General features: G+C 42.2%; 4 non-coding genes and 19 pseudogenes across 4 annotated transcripts; all 23 read left to right on the forward strand.

Annotated features, from left to right (window-relative positions):
- The first annotated feature begins 137 nt into the window (after nt 1-137).
- LOC136728612 (uncharacterized) lies at nt 138-256 on the forward strand (annotated as a pseudogene).
- Nucleotides 257-474: 218 nt separating this feature from the next.
- LOC136727823 (uncharacterized) lies at nt 475-593 on the forward strand (annotated as a pseudogene).
- A 208-nt stretch (nt 594-801) lies between these two features.
- Nucleotides 802-920, forward strand: LOC136728418 (uncharacterized; annotated as a pseudogene).
- Nucleotides 921-1144: 224 nt separating this feature from the next.
- Nucleotides 1145-1263, forward strand: LOC136728456 (uncharacterized; annotated as a pseudogene).
- A 209-nt stretch (nt 1264-1472) lies between these two features.
- On the forward strand, nt 1473-1591 carry LOC136727786 (uncharacterized; annotated as a pseudogene).
- A 220-nt stretch (nt 1592-1811) lies between these two features.
- LOC136728657 (uncharacterized) lies at nt 1812-1930 on the forward strand (annotated as a pseudogene).
- Nucleotides 1931-2153: 223 nt separating this feature from the next.
- On the forward strand, nt 2154-2272 carry LOC136728333 (5S ribosomal RNA). The gene has a single exon (XR_010808688.1). It is a non-coding gene; the product is annotated as a 5S ribosomal RNA (ribosomal RNA).
- Nucleotides 2273-2482: 210 nt separating this feature from the next.
- On the forward strand, nt 2483-2601 carry LOC136728407 (uncharacterized; annotated as a pseudogene).
- A 224-nt stretch (nt 2602-2825) lies between these two features.
- On the forward strand, nt 2826-2944 carry LOC136728474 (uncharacterized; annotated as a pseudogene).
- A 218-nt stretch (nt 2945-3162) lies between these two features.
- Nucleotides 3163-3281, forward strand: LOC136728658 (uncharacterized; annotated as a pseudogene).
- Nucleotides 3282-3504: 223 nt separating this feature from the next.
- Nucleotides 3505-3623, forward strand: LOC136728134 (uncharacterized; annotated as a pseudogene).
- Nucleotides 3624-3839: 216 nt separating this feature from the next.
- Nucleotides 3840-3958, forward strand: LOC136728317 (5S ribosomal RNA). Its single transcript, XR_010808673.1, has one exon. It is a non-coding gene; the product is annotated as a 5S ribosomal RNA (ribosomal RNA).
- A 218-nt stretch (nt 3959-4176) lies between these two features.
- On the forward strand, nt 4177-4295 carry LOC136728584 (uncharacterized; annotated as a pseudogene).
- A 214-nt stretch (nt 4296-4509) lies between these two features.
- Nucleotides 4510-4628, forward strand: LOC136728663 (uncharacterized; annotated as a pseudogene).
- A 219-nt stretch (nt 4629-4847) lies between these two features.
- On the forward strand, nt 4848-4966 carry LOC136728462 (uncharacterized; annotated as a pseudogene).
- A 216-nt stretch (nt 4967-5182) lies between these two features.
- Nucleotides 5183-5301, forward strand: LOC136728109 (uncharacterized; annotated as a pseudogene).
- Nucleotides 5302-5513: 212 nt separating this feature from the next.
- Nucleotides 5514-5632, forward strand: LOC136727989 (uncharacterized; annotated as a pseudogene).
- Nucleotides 5633-5848: 216 nt separating this feature from the next.
- Nucleotides 5849-5967, forward strand: LOC136728667 (uncharacterized; annotated as a pseudogene).
- Nucleotides 5968-6172: 205 nt separating this feature from the next.
- On the forward strand, nt 6173-6291 carry LOC136728131 (uncharacterized; annotated as a pseudogene).
- A 216-nt stretch (nt 6292-6507) lies between these two features.
- Nucleotides 6508-6626, forward strand: LOC136728003 (5S ribosomal RNA). The gene has a single exon (XR_010808559.1). It is a non-coding gene; the product is annotated as a 5S ribosomal RNA (ribosomal RNA).
- A 207-nt stretch (nt 6627-6833) lies between these two features.
- LOC136727908 (uncharacterized) lies at nt 6834-6952 on the forward strand (annotated as a pseudogene).
- A 221-nt stretch (nt 6953-7173) lies between these two features.
- On the forward strand, nt 7174-7292 carry LOC136728560 (uncharacterized; annotated as a pseudogene).
- Nucleotides 7293-13769: 6477 nt separating this feature from the next.
- On the forward strand, nt 13770-13884 carry LOC136728238 (U5 spliceosomal RNA). Its single transcript, XR_010808602.1, has one exon. It is a non-coding gene; the product is annotated as a U5 spliceosomal RNA (small nuclear RNA).
- The last annotated feature ends 6134 nt before the right edge of the window (nt 13885-20018 follow it).

Genomic DNA, 20018 nt, shown 5'->3' on the forward strand with positions numbered 1-20018 from the left:
ACCCGGCTACTTTCAACACCCTTTGCTGCACTGATATTTTTCTCTCCCTTTTTCTATTTTTTTTTTTTTTTTTTTTTGCTGGAAGTTCCGTCAATACTTGCCAGCCTTTAAGAGACATCATGCAGCCAGGTCTCTTGGCTTGCGGCCACACCGTCCTGAACGCGCCTGATCTCATCATATCTCGGAAGCTAAACGGGGCAGGGTCTGGCCAGTACTTGGTTGGGTGACCTCCTGGAAATACCAGGTGCTGCAAGCTTTTTACGTCTCCTGGTTAACTTCATCGTAGCTCTTAATACTCTCTTTCAGTCTGGAGGAGATATTATTGAAGAATTGTACACGTACCCGGCTACTTTCAACAGCCTTTGCTGCTCTGATATTTCTCCCTCCATTTTTCTTTTTTTTTTTTTTTTTTTTTGCTGGAAGTTCCGTCAATACCCACCAGCCTAAAGAGACATCATGCAGCAGGGCCTCTTGGCTTTCGGCCACACCGTCCTGAACGCGCCCGATATCGTCAGATCTCGGAAGGTAAAAGGGGCAGGGCCTGGTCAGTACTTGGATGGGTGACCTCCTGGAAATACCTGGTGCTGCAAGCTTTTTTGTCTCCTGGGTAACTTCATCGTAGCTCTTTGTACTCTCTTTCTGTCTGGAGGAGATATAATTGAAGTATTGTACACGTACACGGCTACTTTCAACAGCCTTTGCTGCACTGATATTTTTCCCTCCATTTTTCTTTTTTTTTTTTGCTGGAAGTTCGTCAATATCCGCCAACCTTTAAGAGACATCATGCAGCCAGGCCTCTCGGCTTGCAGCCAAACCGTCCTGAACGCCCCCGATCTCATCAGATCTTGGAATTTAAACGGGGCAGGGCCTGGTCAGTACTTGGATGGGTGACCTCCTGGAAATGCCAGGTGCTGCAAGCTTTTTACGTCTCCTGGGTAACTTCATCGTAGCTCTTAATACTCTCTTTCTGTCTGGAGGAGATATAATTGAAGAATTGTACACGTACCCGGCTACTTTCAAAACCCATTACTGCACTGATATTTTTCCCTCCATTTTTCTTTTTCTTTTTTTTTTTTTTTTTTTTGCTGGAAGTTCCGTCAATACCCGCCAGCCATTAAGAGACATCATGCAGCCAGGCGTCTCGGCTTGCGGCCACACCATCCTGAACGCGCCCGATCTCGTCAGATCTCGGAAGCTAAACGGGGCAGGACCTGGTCAGTACTTGAATGTGAGACCTCCTGGAAATACCTGGTGCTGCAAGCTTTTACGTCTCCTGGGTAACTTCATCGTAGCTCTTAATACTCTCTTTCTGTCTGGAGGAGATATAATTCAAGTATTGTACATGTACCCGGCTACTTTCAACACCCTTTGCTGCACTGGTATTTCTCCCTCCATTTCTATTTTTTTTTATTGCTGGCAGTTCCGTCAATACCCGCCAGCCTTTAAGAGACATCATGCAGCCAGGCATCTCGGCTTGCGGCCACACCGTCCTGAACGCGTCCGATCTCGTAAGATCTCGGAAACTGAGTGGGGCAGGACCTGGTCAGTACTTGGATGGGAGACCTCCTGGAAATACCAGGTGCTGCAAGCTTCTTACGTCTGCTGGGTAAGTTCATCGTAGCTCTTAATACTCTCTTTCTGTCTGGAGGAGATATAATTGAAGTATTGTACACGTTCCCGGCTACTTTCAACACCCATTGCTGCACTGATATTTTTCCCTCCATTTTTCTATTTTTTTTTTATTTTTTTTTCTTGGATGTTCCGTCAATACCCGCCAGCCTTTTAGAGACATCATGCAGCCAGGCCTCTAGGTTTGCGGCCACACCGTCCTGAACGCGCCCGATCTCATCAGATCTCGGAAGCTAAACGGGGCAAGACCTGGTCAGTACTTGAATGTGAGACCTCCTGGAAATACCTGGTGCTGCAAGCTTTTACGTCTCCTGGGTAACTTTATCGTAGCTCTTAATACTCTCTTTCTGTCTGGAGGAGATATAATTGAAGTATTGTACACGTACCCAGCTACTGTCAACACCCTTTGCTGCACTGATATTTTTCCATCAATTTTTTTATTTTTATTATTATTTATTTTTTCTGCTGGAAGTTCCGTCAATACCCGCCAGCCTTTAAGAGACATCATGCAGCCAGGTCTCTCGGCTTGCGGCCACACCATCCTGAATGCGCCCGATCTCGTCAGATCTCGGAAGCTAGACGGGGCAGGGCCTGGTCAGTACTTGGATGGGAGACCTCCTAGAAATACCAGGTGCTGCAAGCTTTTTACGTCTCCTGGGTAACTTCATCGTAGCTCTTAATATTCTCTTTCTGTCTGCAGGAGATATAATTGAAGAATTGTACACGTACCCGGCTACTTTCAACACCCTTTGCTGCACTGGTATTTCTCCCTCCATTTCTCTTTTTTTTTTTTGCTGGATGTTCCGTCAAAACCCGCCAACCATTAAGAGACATCATGCAGCCCGGCCTCTTGGCTTGCAGCCACACCGTCCTGAACGCCCCCGATCTCATCAGATCTTGGAATTTAAACGGGGCAGGGCCTGGTCAGTACTTGGATGGGTGACCTCCTGGAAATGCCAGGTGCTGCAAGCTTTTTACGTCTCCTGGGTAACTTCATCGTAGCTCTTAATACTCTCTTTCTGTCTGGAGGAGATATAATTGAAGAATTGTACACGTACCCGGCTACTTTCAAAACCCATTACTGCACTGATATTTTTCCCTCCATTTTTCTATTTCTTTTTTTTTTTTTTTTTTTTGCTGGAAGTTCCGTCAATACCCGCCAGCCATTAAGAGACATCATGCAGCCAGGCCTCTCGGCTTGCGGCCACACCGTCCTGAACGCGCCCGATCTCGTCAGATCTCGGAAGCTAAACGGGGCAGGACCTGGTCAGTACTTGAATGTGAGACCTCCTGGAAATACCTGGTGCTGCAAGCTTTTACGTCTCCTGGGTAACTTCATCGTAGCTCTTAATACTCTCTTTCTGTCTGGAGGAGATATAATTGAAGTATTGTACATGTACCCGGCTACTTTCAACACCCATTGCTGCACTGATATTTTTCCCTCCATTTTTCTATTTTTTTTTTTTTTTTTTTCTTTGATGTTCCGTCAATACCCGCCAGCCTTTTAGAGACATCATGCAGCCAGGCCTTTAGGTTTGCGGCCACACCGTCCTGAACGCGCCCGATCTCATCAGATCTCGGAAGCTAAACGGGGCAAGACCTGGTCAGTACTTGAATGTGAGACCTCCTGGAAATACCTGGTGCTGCAAGCTTTTACGTCTCCTGGGTAACTTTATCGAAGCTCTTAATACTCTCTTTCTGTCTGGAGGAGATATAATTGAAGTATTGTACACGTACCCAGCTACTGTCAACACCCTTTGCTGCACTGATATTTTTCCATCAATTTTTTTATTTTTATTATTATTTATTTTTTCTGCTGGAAGTTCCGTCAATACCCGCCAACCTTTAAGGGACATCATGCAGCCAGGCGTCTTGGCTTGCGGCCACACCGTCCTGAACGCGCCCCATCTCGTCAGCTCTTGGAAGCTAAACTGGGCAGGACCTGGTCATTACTTGAATGTGAGACCTTCTGGAAATTCCAGGCGCTGCAAGCTTTTTTCGTCACCTGGGGAACTTCGTCGTAGCTTTTAATACTCTCTTTCTGTCTGGAGGAGATTTAATTGAAGAATTGTACACGTACCCGGCTACTTTCAACACCCTTTACTGCACAAATATTTTTCCCTCCATTTTTCTTTTTTCTTTTTTTTTTTGCTGGAAGTTCCGTCAATACCCTCCAGCCTTTAAGAGACATCATGCAGCCAGGCGTCTCGGCTTGTGGCCACACCGTCCTGAATGCGCCCGATCTCATCAGATCTCGGAAGCTAAACGGGGCAGGGCCTGGTCAGTATTTAGATGGGAGACCTCCTGGAAATACCAGGTGCTGCAAGCTTTTTACTTCTCCTGGGAAACTTTATCGTAGCTCTTAATACTCTCTTTCTGTCTGGAGGAGATATAATTGAAGTATTGTACACGTACCCGGCAACTTTCAACACCCTTTGCTGCACTGATATTTTTGCCTCCATTTTTCTTTTTCTTTTTTTTTTTTCTGCTGGAAGTTCCGTCAATACCCGCCAACCTTTAAGAGACATCATGCAGCCAGGCGTCTCGGCTTGTGGCCACACCGTCCTGAATGCGACCGATCTCGTCAGATCTCGGAAGCTAAACGGGGCAGTGCCTGGTCTGTACTTGGATGGGTGACCTCCTGGAAATACCAGGTGCTGCAAGCTTTTTACTTCTCCTGGGTAACTTTATCGTAGCTCTTAATAGTCTCTTTCTGTCTGGAGGAGATATAATTGAAGTATTGTACACATAACCGGCAACTTTCAACACCCTTTGCTGCACTGATATTTTTGCCTCCGTTTTTCTTTTTTTTTTTTTTTTGCTGGAAATTCCGTCAATACCCGCCAGCCTTTAAGAGACATCATGCAACCAGGCATCTCGGCTTGCTGCCACACCATCTTGAACGCGCCCGATCTCGTCAGATCTCGGAAGCTAAACGGGGCAGGACCTGGTCAGTACTTGAATGTGAGACCTCCTGGAAATACCTGGTGCTGCAAGCTTTTATGTCTCCTGGGTAACTTTATCGTAGCTCTTAATACTCTCTTTCAGTCTGGAGGAGATATAATTGAAGAATTGTACACGTACCCGGCTACTTTCAACACCCTTTCCTGCACTGATATTTTTCCCTCCATTTTTCTATTTTTTTATTTTTTTTTTATGCTGGAAATTCCGTCAATACCCGCCAGCCTTTAAGAGACATCATGCAGCCAGGCGTCTCGGCTTGTGGCCACACCGTCCTGAACGCGCCCGATCTCGTCAGATCTCGGAAACTAAACGGGGCAGGACCTGGTCAGTACTTGGATGGGAGACCTCCTGGAAGTACCAGGTGCTGCAAGCTTTTTACGTCACCTGGGGAACTTCGTCGTAGCTTTTAATACTCTCTTTCTGTCTGGAGGAGATATAATTGAAGAATTGTACACGTACCCGGCTACTTTCAACACCCTTTGCTGCACTGATATTTTTCCCGCCATTTTTATTTTTATTTTTTATTTTTTCTGGAAGTTCCATCAATATCCGCCAGCCTTTAAGAGACATCATGCAACCAGGCATCTCGGCTTGCGGACACACAGACCTGAACGCGCCCGATCTCGTCAGATCTCGGAAACGAAACGGGGCAGGACCTGGTCAGTACTTGGATGGGAGATCTCCTGGAAATACCAGGTGCTGCCAGCTTTTTACGTCTGCTGGGTAACTTTATCGTAGCTCTTGATACTCTCTTTCAGTCAGGAGGAGATATATTTGAAGTATTGTATACGTACCTGGCTACTTTCAACATCCTTTGCTGCACTGATATTTTTCCCTCCGTTTTCTTTTTTTTTTTTTTTGCTGGAAGTTCCGTCAATACCCGCCAACCATTAAGAGACATCATGCAGCCAGGCCTCTCGGCTTGTGTCCACACCGTCCTGAACGCGCTCGATCTCGTCAGATCGCGTAAGCTGAACGGGGCAGGTCCTGGTCAGTACTTGGATGGGTGACCTCCTGGAAATACCAGGTGCTGCAAGCTTTATACGTCTCTTGGGTAACTTCATCGTAGCTCGTAATACTCTCTTTCAGTCTGGAGGAGATATAATTGAAGAATTGTACACGTACCCGGCTACTTTCAACACTCTTTGCTGCACTGATATTTTTCCCTCCATTTTTCTTTTTTCTTTTTTTTTTTGCCGGAAGTTCCGTCAATACCCTCCAGCCTTTAAGAGACATCATGCAGCCAGCTCTCTAGGCTTGCGGCCACACTGACCTGAACGTGCCCGATCTTGTCAGATCTCGGAAGCTAAACGGGGCAGGGCCTGGTCAATACTTGGATGGGAGACCTCCTGGAAATACCTGGTGCTGCAAGCTTTTTAGTCTCCTGAGTAACTTCATTGTAGCTGTTAATACTCTCTTTCTGTCTGGAGGTGTTATAATTGAGGATTTGTACACGTACCCGGCTACTTTCAACACCATTTGCTGCACTGGTATTTTTCCCTCCATTTTTCTTTTTTTTGCTGGAAGTTCCGTCAATACCCGCCAGCCTTTAAGAGACATCATGCAGCCAGGCTTTTTGGCTTGCGGCCACACCGTCCTGAACGCGCCCGATCTTGTCAGATCTAGGAAGCAAAACGTGGCAGGACCTGGTCAGTATTTGGATTGGTGACCTCCTGGAAAAACTAGGTACTGCAAGCTTTTTACGTCTCCTGGGTAACTTCATCGTAGCTCTTAATACTCTCTTTCTGTCAGGAGAAGATACAATTGAAGAAATGTACACGTACCCGGCAACTTTCAACACCCTTTGCTGCACTGATATTTTTCCCTCCATTTTTCTTTTTTCTTTTTTTTTTTGCTGGAAGGTCCGTCAAAACCCGCCCGCCTTTAAGAGACATCATGCTGCCAGGCCTCTCGGCTTGCGGCCACGCCGTCCTGAACGCGACCGATCTCATCAGATCTCGGAAGCTAAACAGGGCAGGGCCTGGTCAGTACTTGGATGGGTGACCTCCTGGAAATACCAGGTGCTGCAAGCTTTATAAGTCTCCTGGGTAACATCATCGTAGATCTTAATACTCTTTCTGTCTGGAGGAGATATAATTGAAGAAATGTACACGTACCCGGCTACTTTCAACACCCTTTGCTGAACTGATATTTTTCCCTCCATTTTTCTTTTTTTATTTGCTGGAAGTTCCGTCAACACCCGTCAGCCTTTAAGAGACATCATGCAGCCAGGCCTCTCGGCTTGCGGCTACACCGTCCTGGACGCACCCCGTCTCGTCAGATCTCGGAAGCTAAACGGGGCATGGCCTGGTCAGTACTTGGATGGGAGATCTCCTAGAAATACCAGGTGCTGCAAGCTTTTTACGTCTCCAGGGTAACTTCATCGTAGCTCTTAATACTCTCTTTCTGTCTGGAGGAGATATAATTGAAGAATTGTACACGTTCCCGGCTACTTTCAACACCCTTTCCTGCACTGTTATTTTTCCCTCCATTTTTTTATTTTTTTATTTTTTATTTTTTGCTGGAAATTCCGTCAATACCCGCCAGCCTTTAAGAGACATCATGCAGCCAGGCATCTCGGCTTGCGGCCACACCGTCCTGAACGTGCCCGATCTCGTCAGACCTTGGAAACTAAACGGGCCAGGGCCTGGTTAGTACTTGGATGGGTGACCTCCAGGAAATACCAGGTGATGCAAGCTTTTTACATCTCCTGGGTAACTTCATCGTAGCTCTTAATACTCTTTATCTGTCTGGAGGAGATATAATTGAAGTATTGTACACTTTGTCTTAGGGACAGTCTGGCTAGCAGTGACTGAGTGGTTGACAGACGACAAGCAACGGAATGTACGTGCTCTGTGATGTCATAGCAGTCAGCTGAGAGAGGCTCGTGATGTCATCGCTGAGCTGTCTGTCTGTCTGTCTGTCTGTCTGTCTGTCTCTCTCTCTCTCTTTCTCTCTCTCTCTCTCTCTCTCTCTCTTCCTCTCAATTCAATTCATTTGTATTGTCAAAGCAATTGGACATACATACATACATATATACATGCTAGAAAGTCATTACAATGTTATCTTAAAGGCTAACTAAGCAGAACATATATCATTATAGAACAGAGTTCATAGGTCAACACATGGTTTTAGGGAACAGGCACGTAGGTCATACCGTTTGACAATGTCTCCAAGGTTCTCATCGTAAATAACAAACAGAAATCAAACTATCTTCTGGGCTGACCTTCTAGCTTGACCGTATCTTTCTTAAGTATACAAGAGAGAAAAACAGGTGTAAGAAAATAATTTCTAATTTTCCTTCTACACATATATACATACATACATACATATGTAGCGTTATGTTGGGTGTATTTGGATAAGAGCATTTGGGCTCTGAGCTGAAGCACTGATCTAAAGAAGACCTCTCCCCCCCCAAAGTTATCACATTTTCCTTAGCTCATCAGCTTGGAACTGGTTTGCATCAAAGTGACAGTTTTGGGGAGGATGGCACCGAGAAGAGGCCAAATAGTTTGGAATTCTGCTATGAGATGTCTGGAAAAAGGGGCCTGTAGGTGATAAAAACTCTTTGAAGTGGATGAGAGCCGAAATCCCGACATAGAGCTACGAACCCAGGCCAACCGGCATTTCCAAAAGATGGCATGGATTGACATCAGTCATAAATAAAGCCTCCCTCCAATAGGACACTGGGGGCTGAAACCGAAATCCAATCTCAAGAACTCAGGGACCAATCACCTACTGATCTGACAGACTATAAGGAACAGCGGACAGTCTTTCTCTCTCTCTCTCTCTCACCTGAACCAGAAACTCGCTGCCACAGCTCAACCTGTAGCTCTGTTGCCAGAACCGGAATCAGAAACCAACCAAGTCTTTGCCGGCAACAGAAGAGTTAAACTGGGAGAAGGAGATTGAGCGAAGAATTATTTTAAAGGACTTTATTAAATAAATAACTTCACAGACCCACCTGATCAGTGGAGTTTTACAGCTGGACAATTGACTAAGTCGACTGAATACGAAAGTGTCAGTCACTTAAATAGCTATTTGAGTCTTAAGAAACTTGACCCTTGGAACAAACAGGGCCCTGCTTTCCTCAAAGACTTCGTCTTCAAGTAACTACGGTGGAACCATGCTTACAAAGAAGATTTTGTGCACAACCTTGGAGCCTTCAAACCAATGGAAAATCTGTTTGGAAAAGACTCTACATTCGCGAAACCCCAACTTCCAGGTGCATCGACTGAGTGGAAGTTCTTGGACAAAGCCGAACCGGACTGCCTTTGTTCCAAACCACACGGACCTCGTGCCGTGTGCTGTTATCTGAGCCCGAAGCCAGAGAGGCCTCTCTGCGACGAAGTTCACATAAGTTTAACAGTTTGGAGTTTGTGATTCATGACATTTGAGAAATCAATTAGAAATGTTAATCTGTGATTCATAACTCTAGAATGTGTAATATCATTTAGTTTTCTTAAATATAAATGTGAGTTGCATTCAACTGTTTTGTTGATAATTTTAGAAATAAAATCTGTCAACGCCGAGAAATATCTTCTCATTCCTGTTTAACTGTTTAGTCTGAAATTGACACAAGTTAATAGACATTAGATTATTGGTGGCCCTGCCTATCCTTAATCATTGAATAATAATCAGTTAAGGGAAATTGTGGTAACAAATAGGATCTTTCTCGGCACCTAAACGTAAATGAGACTGATATATATATAACGAGAAGTTACCTGACATAAATACTAACCTGCGTAGTTATTTAATGTCTGACTAATAATACTAACGAGAGACTCACCTTCGTCTTACTAACCGGTATTGTAGTCAATGTGTTTATAACCTTTTTTGTTTAACGATTTGTTAAACGGAATGTACGTGCTCTGTGATGTCATAGCAGTAAGCTGAGAGAGGCTCGTCATGTCATCGCTGAGCTGGCTGGCTGGCTCTCTGTGTGTGTGTGTGTGTGTGTGTGTGTGTGTCTCTCTGTCTGTCTGTCTGTCTGTCTGTCTCTCTCTCTCTTACTCTCTCTCTCTCCCTCTCAATTCAATTCATTTGTATTGTCAAAGCAATTGGACATGCATACATACATACATACATATATATGGAAAATAAACAATATGTGTACATCTCTTTCTGCATTAGTGGTGCCCTCACAGATGTGCAAGTTACATGACAGACAGACAGACAGACACACACACACTTTCACACACAGACAGACAGACACAGACACACACAGACACACACACACATACTTTGACAGACAGACAGACAGACACACGCATATTATGGGTCTTTGTTGGGTAGTGAAATGGGTAGCATCAGTCGCAGTGTGGGTAATGTCAGGGAGCCAATCATAGTCCCCGTTATTTGCATATCGTGGCGCAAAGCATTCTGGGAAACGCAACTAAACACGTTTAGTCATGTATTTGTCCATAGTTTACACATGAGATGAAAGAGACAGTATGACGTGTTGAGCACCTAGGATTCCTCATGTGTATGTGAGGGGCAGAGGAACCGGATCCCAAGTGTGCGTCCCAGGTGCTATAGGTTTCAAAGCATGCAGGGGAATAGGCACCCCACCCTGACTTAAAGAAGACTGGATAGGGAGATATAAATAGCAATGGGGAGACTCTTGTACTTGGTGTGGCTCTATCCATATAGTGGGGCCAGCAGGTGCAGCAATAGAAGCTCAGCCTGGGGAGACTGGATTTAGCATTTCCTCTCCATTTTGATAACTATCCATAATCATTTCTGCAAAATACTTCTATGATACCTATGTATGTTTTTTACTTGTACTATATTATACTATCAAGTATCAGTGTACACATACAATGTGACCTGTTACATTAATACAGAGGCCACGGAAGGCCAGATCACTAATAGCCACTGTCCCCTGATATTACACTTTTTTACAATCACTTTGGCACTCATTTCAGAACCTTGATGTCATTTTTCAAAACTCTAGACACTAAACTCACACCCGATGATCAAAATGCACATTTTTCAAAACTCTAACACTTTTTTACAATTGCTTGGATACAATACACATCAACCTCAGATCATTTGTTCATTGAACTAAAATGACACAACTTAACATCAAAGTATTACCATTTCAAAATGCAATTCACACATTACATCTGAGATCACTGTCTATTCATTTCATTACAAAGATCTAACTATCAATTGATACAGCTGCTCAAAATGATAAGTGACTGTTGCATTACTCTTAATGCATAATTTTATGGAAACTGACAAACAATATTCCATGTTTCGATCATGAAAGTTTCAGGATAATGAGATCCATTGACATCAATAAACGAGGAGCATGAACCAGTTGGACTACATTATCTATGGATGTAATATTTCATCATCATTCATCATCATGTAGCACTTTTCCACACCATGTTTGCAGTGTGGAAGGAAAGTTAGAAATTTTTTCTCTAATACCTGTTTTTCTCTCTTGTATACTTAAGAAAGATAAGGTCAAGCTAGAAGGTCAGGCCAGAAGGTAGTTTGATTTCTGTTTGTTATTTACGATGAGAATCTTGGAGACAATGTCAAACAGTATGATTGAAGTGCCTGCTCCCTAATCCATGTGTTGATCTATGAACTCTGTCCTATAATGATATAAATTCTGCTTAGCTAACTTTTAAGATAACATAGTAATGACTTTCTGATTATAACCAGCTCTTTGATTTTTGTGTATAAAAGCTCTGACTGTTAAAATGAAGGCAGAGCGACTTTGGGATCTACTTGAGTCACTGTTCCTCTCCACGCTGCGTGTATTAAAGGCATTGCAACTAACGCTCCAACCTGGTTGAAGATGATTGTTCTTCCACATCAGATTTGACATTACTGTATGTATGCAGGCCCTTGTAATTGCTTTTCCAATACTGCCAACTGGTTATTGATGATTGATTTCACATTGTGGTACGAGTATCGAGTGAAATGAGTGCTATCCACCCCAGCAACACAGTGATAACATGGAGCCGGCAAGTCATCCAGGTCACAATAGAGGTCAAGCAGTGGGAGGAGGAAGACGTGGTGGTCAAAGGAATGGAAGGGGACATGCACCCCTTCTGAGAGGTGGTCGTGGGCCTCGTCATAGAGGAGGGCTTAGGCCTCACCAGAGAGGCAGCCATGGGCCTCATTTGAGAGGTGTTGGGGGAACGTGGTAGAGGACAAGGCCACGGACCAGACAGCGGCAGCAACAGCAAATAGTGTCCAGTGAAATCCGAGAAATAGTTGTAGAGCATGTTGTAAATCATGGCATGACCATGACTGAGGCAGCTACAATGATTCAATCAAACCTCAGAATCAACTCAGGATCAACTGTGGCCTCAATCATCAGAAATTTCCGTACTGAGAAGCGGCAAGTCTTCAGCATGCACTAAACATTAGGCTACTCTCAATTGTCAAATGACTGTATACTGCATACCAATGTGTAGCACAGAGTATAGTGTGCCTTTTGAAAGAAATGCAGACAGAGTGAAGCAGCTGATGACTGAGTATGTTCAGGTATGTTCAGTTTCAAGATGCCTCTTGTGAAAAATGGTTGTGAGAACCTGAACCTGAACACAGGGCTGATGGAAATTCAGAAGTACAGTAATCAATCCTTTGTTTTACACTAAGCCAGGTGAGGAACACTGCAGTTGACATTTTACTGTAGTTTTGTTCTTTTTTGTAGCTAATTATTGTTGCATGGCTTCAAAGAAACCTATGGTGTGATTTGATTGTATTGCATCAATACATTTCAGATTTTGTTCAATGATTCCACTGTGTCTGTAGTATTCTCTCTACTAGTCCTTTTACAGTGATGTATTTATGTGTAGTACCATAATGAAACATGTATCACATATTTTGTACTACAATATTTAATGATTGTACGAACAACTACACAGTGAAACTATCGGTATCTTCTGTGTGGGTGATCTAAATAAATGTTACTATGGTATTTCATGATAAATGAATTATTTGAACCAACAAGTCTGCAAGTGCAAGGTTTCTTTAAAGATATGAATGCACAATGCAATGTTTTGAACATTGGACAGCCTGTGTTACAAGTGATGACCGTTTTGAGTTTTGTGTCTAGAGTTTTGAAAAATGACATCAAGGTTCTGAAATTAGTGACAAAGTGATTGTAAAAAACTGTATATTCATCCTATTTAATGTGCTCTTTTAAAATGTACTTTTCTTTTTTATGTTGCCATTTCTGTTCTACCAATGTTTCAGTTGTTAGCCAAAGATTGACAGAGTACATCTCATACACACAGGCCAGACAGCAAGGATTTCTTTTTGAAATTCAATTACAAATGCTGCATGAACTCATCAATACGATTAGAGCTCCTGAAAGCAATATAACTAACTCACTCTACAGCATCTCATTAGCAGTGAAAAGAAACCAAGAAAGTTGGGACAGTCGACTGTTTACCACTATGTAACATCACCTTTTCTTTTAATAACACTTATTAAGCACTTGGGCACTGAAGACACCACTTGGTTAAGTTTAGCAAGTGGGATTTCCCCCCATTCATCCATTATGCATTTCCTCAGCTGCGCAACTGCACAGGGCCTTCGTTGTCTTAATTTGCACTTCATAGTGCGCCACACATTCTCAATCCGGAGACAGGTCAGGACTGCAGGCAGGCCATGCTAGCACCCGCACTCTCTGCCTACGCAACCATGCGCTTGTAATCTGGGCAGAATGTGGTTTGGCGTTATCCTGCTGAAAAATGCAGGGACGTCCCTGGAAAAGACGATGTCTGGATGGCAGCATATGTTGCTCCAAAATGTGTACATCTCTTTCTGCAAAAATGGTGCCCTCACAGATGTGCGAGTTACATGACAGACAGACACTCATACACACTGTCACACCCACACACACACACACACACTTTCACAGACAGACACACGCACACACACTCACTTTCACACAGAGACAGACACACAAACACAGAGACAGACACACACACACTCACTTTCACACAGAGACACACAAACACATACACTTTCACACAGACACACACACACATACATACATACATACATACATACATACATATATAAGGAAAAGAAACAATACATTTAAAAATCACAAAAAGATGTAATAAAGTACAGAAAATCTAAATGTAATAAAATGTGATCTTTAATACACACAAATATGTATGGCTGGTCGGATGCGTCTTGGACTCGGGTTCCTCTTCATTACGTATAATGCTTTTGCCTTTTGCTATAGCTTTCCGTGGAGGGGATCGTGGGTGAGTTTGTACCATTCTTGGGAGGCTCTGCCTTGTTGGGGCGGAGCTGTGATCCAGGTGAACAGCAGATCGGACATAGGTGGGCATGTGGGCGGAGGAGGAAGGCCGGTCAAGCAAATAAGCTTGCTAAGGTACGCAGCAGCAGCAAGCAGCCCCACCATCCAGTCAGCCAGCCAGTCTGGCTGGCAGTGACTGAGTGGTTGACAGACGGCAAGCAACGGAATGTACGTGCTCTGTGATGTCATAGGAGTCACCTGAGAGAGATGTTTGTGATGTCATCGCTGAGCTGGCTGGCTCTGTGTGTCTTGCTGGCTGTGTGTGTGTGTGTGAGAGAGAGAGAGACTTTTTGACTTTTATCAGACTTCATTGCCTGTTTGCAACACGCAATAATTCATACAAAAGAAAATAAATAAATAAATAAAAAATAGTGTTCCCCTTTGTTTGTCTCCCCCCAACAAGCATTAACTCCGCCACTGATCTGTACACTTTTAAAGAAAGCAACCCAATACACACAACAAAACAACCATCAAATACTAAACCCTATAAATGAATTACATAATAAAAACCAACTCCCCGTCATACAATTCACAAAGGGCATCATTAATACACCAGACCTGTTCAAAACTCTCCAAATCATTCATCAGCCTGTAATAGTTAAACTCTAGTCTGACTCTGCACTTGACCAGCATGGCAAACACTCTCACTGCATCCTCACTGCCCTCCCCACACACTCTGTTCTTCCTAGTCTTATAGACGGCCATTTTAGCCTGGCCCAGCAAGAAGTTTACCAGCTGGTCCACATGTTTGGTCCTTCTGGTGTATCGCGCCCCTAAAATAAAAACCTTTGTGTTAAAAATCAGGTTAAGATCAGTAAAAAGACGAGTTAAAAGACTAAAAATGGGTGACAACCGAGAGCAAGTGCTGAAACAGTGAAACACGGTCTCTCTCTGAGCACAGAATGGGCAGGCGTCGGACACAGCAGGGTTAAGAACAGTAATAAAAGAATTGACAGCAATAATGGTGTGTAACACCCTCCACTGCAGATTGCCAGCTCTCTTATTGAGGGGGGCTTGTACAGGCTTCTCCAGGCGGGCGCAGTGTCTTCCCCCAGCCCCAGCCTGTAAAGTAATTTTAGGAATCACAAAGAAACAGTTGAAAGTGCTAAATAAGTATTTTGATGCACCATATTAATTTAGGAAATTTACATGTTGTTTTTCATCAGCTTCTGTATCTGATGGCTCCACATCACTGGCTGGATTGACAGCAACGACACTCTAAAAAAAGAAGTGTTAAGTTTGAGCATTCAGGACTTGTTTTGAAGATCCTGAATATCACTGGTCCACAATTTATCTGTGAAACTATGGGTTAATCTCCATATACAAAATACTTTTCACACACACTTTAAATTTACAACTAAATTTACATGTTGATGTCTTTCGTCAGCTTCTGTATTTGATGGCTCAATATAACTGGTTGCATTAACAGCAACGGCACACTACAAGAAAATAACATTATATTTAAACATTCAGGACTGGTTTAGCATCACCTCGAATATCCCTAGCCCTTGAGGTCGATTGTTATTGTGGTCTTCAAGACCAGTGCTTCTCAACCTTAGTCCTGGAGGAGGCCCACTGTCTGCTGATTTTCATTACAACAACATTGTAGGTTATATCAGTGACTGTGGTCCTAAAGTACCCCTATGCCTGCTGTTTTTTTTCCAGTTGAGCTCTTAATTACCTAATTGGCTTAACTGAAGCCATTTAACCCTTTTCCCAGGTCTTTGGTTGTTGATGAGTTACAAAGAGCTGGATTGTGGCCCGCCATGACTGGAAGTGAAGAACACTCACTCTAGGCCTTTAACTTAATGTTCATATGTAGGGGCCTATCCATCTGATTTGTTTTTGCACATTTATTAACAGAAAAATTGATGGTACGTGAAATCATCTGAGCTGAAAAATATAATGTTCCACCAATAATAAAATAAATGTATTAATTAAAATTATAGAGATAATAGAATGTTCACAGATTATTAGTTCAGAAAACAAAATATTTTTTTATATCTTAAATAGAATTAACACTCAAATCAGTTGTAGGGTAAACAAGGTCTATTTTTTGGATTGATTTTATAATTATACATGTATGGCTGCATGAAGCTTACCTGAGAATCTGATATTTTAGTAACTTTGTTGCTTCTTGTTGGGTAGTCCACGTTTGCCGCCGTTCTTTTTCTGTAAATGTAAATCAAAAGGCAATAATTACATACTGTAATTAAAATACAAAAAGTATAAACATTGTATTATTATTTTTGTATCCTGTTTCTCCATCTCGATGCTGTTCTTTTTGGAATTGCATATCTAGGTTTACTTAAATACTGTTTATAAGATTGTAAACTCATCATCCAAATTTCTTCATTTGCCAAACTTTATGTAGTGCGCTTGCAGTTTCAGAAGAAGAAAAAAAACTGTAACAGATGGGATATGTAGTACTTTATACTCGAGTGGTCTATGCGATTACACCCTGTTGGTGTTATTAAGAACGCCAAGTACCAGAATGCAGAGCGGGACTGTTTTTTGTGCCGTGACTTGTCGGGGGAAAAACGCGCAGAAAAAACGGACGAGAAGGTGAAGGTAGTATGGCGGTGATGCACGCGTTGGTGAAGTGGGAAAGCGGGGTCGACAAAGACTCTTACAGCGTGATTCCCACTGCTTGCTTTCGCAATTTTGATTTATTCAGCATTGCTGATGATGACGAAGAGACGACTCGAAACTTCAGAGCAGAGTGGAGAGACACGAACAAACCTCCAAAAGGTGGATGGCCTGTCCATGAAGCGCAGATCATTATGACTGGTAACAATGTTTATTTAAAAAAAAAAAACATTAAAGTCTTTACATGCTATTTGATATACACTCACCTAAAGGATTATTAGGAACACCTGTTCAATTTCTCATTAATGCAATTATCTAACCAACCAATCACATGGCAGTTGCTTCAATGCATTTAGGGCTGTGGTCCTGGTCAAGACAATCTCCTGAACTCCAAACTGAATGTCTGAATGGGAAAGAAAGGTGATTTAAGCAATTTTGAGCGTGGCATGGTTGTTGGTGCCAGACGGGCCGGTCTGAGTATTTCACAATCTGCTCAGTTACTGGGATTTTCACGCACAACCATTTCTAGGGTTTACAAAGAATGGTGTGAAAAGGGAAAAACATCCAGTATGCGGCAGTCCTGTGGGCGAAAATGCCTTGTTGATGCTAGAGGTCAGAGGAGAATGGGCCGACTGATTCAAGCTGATAGAAGAGCAACTTTGACTGAAATAACCACTCGTTACAACCGAGGAATGCAGCAAAGCATTTGTGAAGCCACAACACGTACAACCTTGAGGCGGATGGGCTACAACAGCAGAAGACCCCAGCGGGTACCACTCATCTCCACTACAAATAGGAAAAAGAGGCTACAATTTGCACAAGCTCACCAAAATTGGACAGTTGAAGACTGGAAAAATGTTGCCTGGTCTGATGAGTCTCGATTTCTGTTGAGACATTCAGATGGTAGAGTCAGAATTTGGCGTAAACAGAATGAGAACATGCATCCATCATGCCTTGTTACCACTGTGCAGGCTGGTGGTGGTGGTGTAATGGTGTGGGGGATGTTTTCTTGGCACACTTTAGGCCCCTTAGTGCCAATTGGGCATCGTTTAAATGCCACGGCCTACCTGAGCATTGTTTCTGACCATGTCCATCTCTTTATGACCACCATGTACCCATCCTCTGATGGCTACTTCCAGCAGGATAATGCACCATGTCACAAAGGTCGAATCATTTCAAATTGGTTTCTTGAACATGACAATGAGTTCACTGTACTAAACTGGCCCCCACAGTCACCAGATCTCAACCCAATAGAGCATCTTTGGGATGTGGTGGAACGGGAGCTTCGTGCCCTGGATGTGCATCCCACAAATCTCCATCAACTGCAAGATGCTATCCTATCAATATGGGCCAACATTTCTAAAGAATGCTTTCAGCACCTTGTTGAATCAATGCCACGTAGAATTAAGGCAGTTCTGAAGGCGAAAGGGGCTCAAACACAGTATTAGTATGGTGTTCCTAATAATCCTTTAGGTGAGTGTATACAATCACAGTATATTTGAAATGAATGTTTAAGTTATTAATGTGTTGTACTTCTAACATACTCTTATAACATGGTAGGTGGTGGTGAGGGCACTAAAAACTCGTCATACATGACTGGCATTTGTAAGAACGATTTATTGTGTGTTGTGCTTTACAATAAAATCCCCCAAATCACAAAATAAATTAAACCAGATATAATTTAACTTCAGTTTTGATTCAGTGTTGGCTGTTCATCTTAATTTGTATGGTCAAAGCACAGTATTTTTATGACAAATAAATATAATCCCCAAATATCTGTGGACATAATGCAGGGTTTTATTTATTTTATTTTTATTTTAGGAAAAGAAGGCGAACTAAGAAGAAAACTTAATGACCTAACAAAAATGCCCTGTCCTAAAATGAAGACAGTACCTAAACCAAACAAAAAACTTCAAATTTCAGATGATAGTGACCTTGATGAACCACAGTTACCGGTGAGATAATTACTGCAAATATTAAATAAATGTATTGCAGGATTGTGTTTTTTAAATCATTTTCATATATATATATATATATATATATATATATATATTCATTTTAAACTCTTTTTCTCTCTGAATACAGCACAAAATAAGAAAGAAAACCGATGGAGCTTCAAGAATTAGATCCCGTCATATTCTACAGACATTTAAAGAGTCCAGTGAAGTTGAGCTACAGCAAAACGTTAAGCAGCTCGAAAAGGAAAACACAAGACTTAAAATTGAAAACCAATGTCTTCGAAACCGTATGGTTGATGGTAAGTTTTTTATTTATAGCAAATAATTCCTTACCTTGATAAATGTTATTCTTCAGTAATTTAGATTCCAGAGTAATGTATTATAGTTGATCATACTGAAGTAATCTAGAACCACAATACAGACTCTTAATGTGCACTGTCTAATAGTTTAATAATACTGATTATTAAATAAAGTTTTTCAACATAACTTCATAATCCTACATTAATGACTATATGCATTACATTAGACCTGGTAATTCTTGTATTTTATCTCTTTTATTTTTTTCGTAGCTAATGTTAATGACCCACAAAAAGGTCAGTTTGCCAATAACATAGAGCAAGTCTCTCAAGTATAATTGCAGGCATTGATGGTTTTGTTTTCACTTTGTATTAAATATATTACTAGAAATGATTATCATTTAATACTAAGGTTTTTTTCTCCAGAGATTCCAGACCTTTTGGACAATCTGAAAAAAATTGTAACAAAAGCCACATTGATCAGCAATGAAGACAAAAGTGTGTCACCATCAAGTGGTTCTGACAGCCCCACAGCAAATTGTTCTGAATCTGACAAAGAATCACCAAAACAGGTATAACACTCTTGGTCTACAATATTACAAAGACAAGGTAAAAATATATATATTGAAAACAAATATTGGTTGTAAACAATCTAATGATGCTACATTATCAGTTATATTCATAGTTATAGTTGATAATAAGAATGTAATTGAATTATGGGTGTCACAGATTCACTGACTTTATTATGTGTGTAAATTAATAAACTTAGAATTGAGACATACTGTGGTCTTTAATAACACATTTCTGTAACAAAATCACAGCCTTACTGATAATGTATTCCACTTAACATAATATAAGAATAGTTTGGGGATAAACTTGTTTTTTATTTACCATTGTCTTTTAGGTGGAAATATTCCCAGGCACTGGAGTTTACATTGACAAACTGTCCTGGATCCTTGCAGAGAGGTGCAGCACGAATACGTCATATGCAAGAACCCTGACGGTTGCTGTCTTTGACTTTCCAACATTACTAAAGAGCAATCTTCGTGGTGGTGGCAGCAAGAGAGATCCAACTTCGGAGACATTAAGATCCTCATTGATGTTATTGAGGATCATATACAGCTGCCTTCGGAAGGACACGACGTGTTTCAGTTGCGGGGCTTTGCAGCCCAGCGGGACCCTCTTAATGCCGGACATCAGCTGCCCGAGCCGGTGCGGATGAACGGAGGGACGTTAGACAGCGTTACCTTCCGGGCAGGAGCAGCGAGCGGCAACACC

The sequence above is a fragment of the Amia ocellicauda genome, unplaced genomic scaffold (genome assembly GCF_036373705.1).
Source record: "Amia ocellicauda isolate fAmiCal2 unplaced genomic scaffold, fAmiCal2.hap1 HAP1_SCAFFOLD_29, whole genome shotgun sequence".
Taxonomy (NCBI): domain Eukaryota; kingdom Metazoa; phylum Chordata; class Actinopteri; order Amiiformes; family Amiidae; genus Amia; species Amia ocellicauda.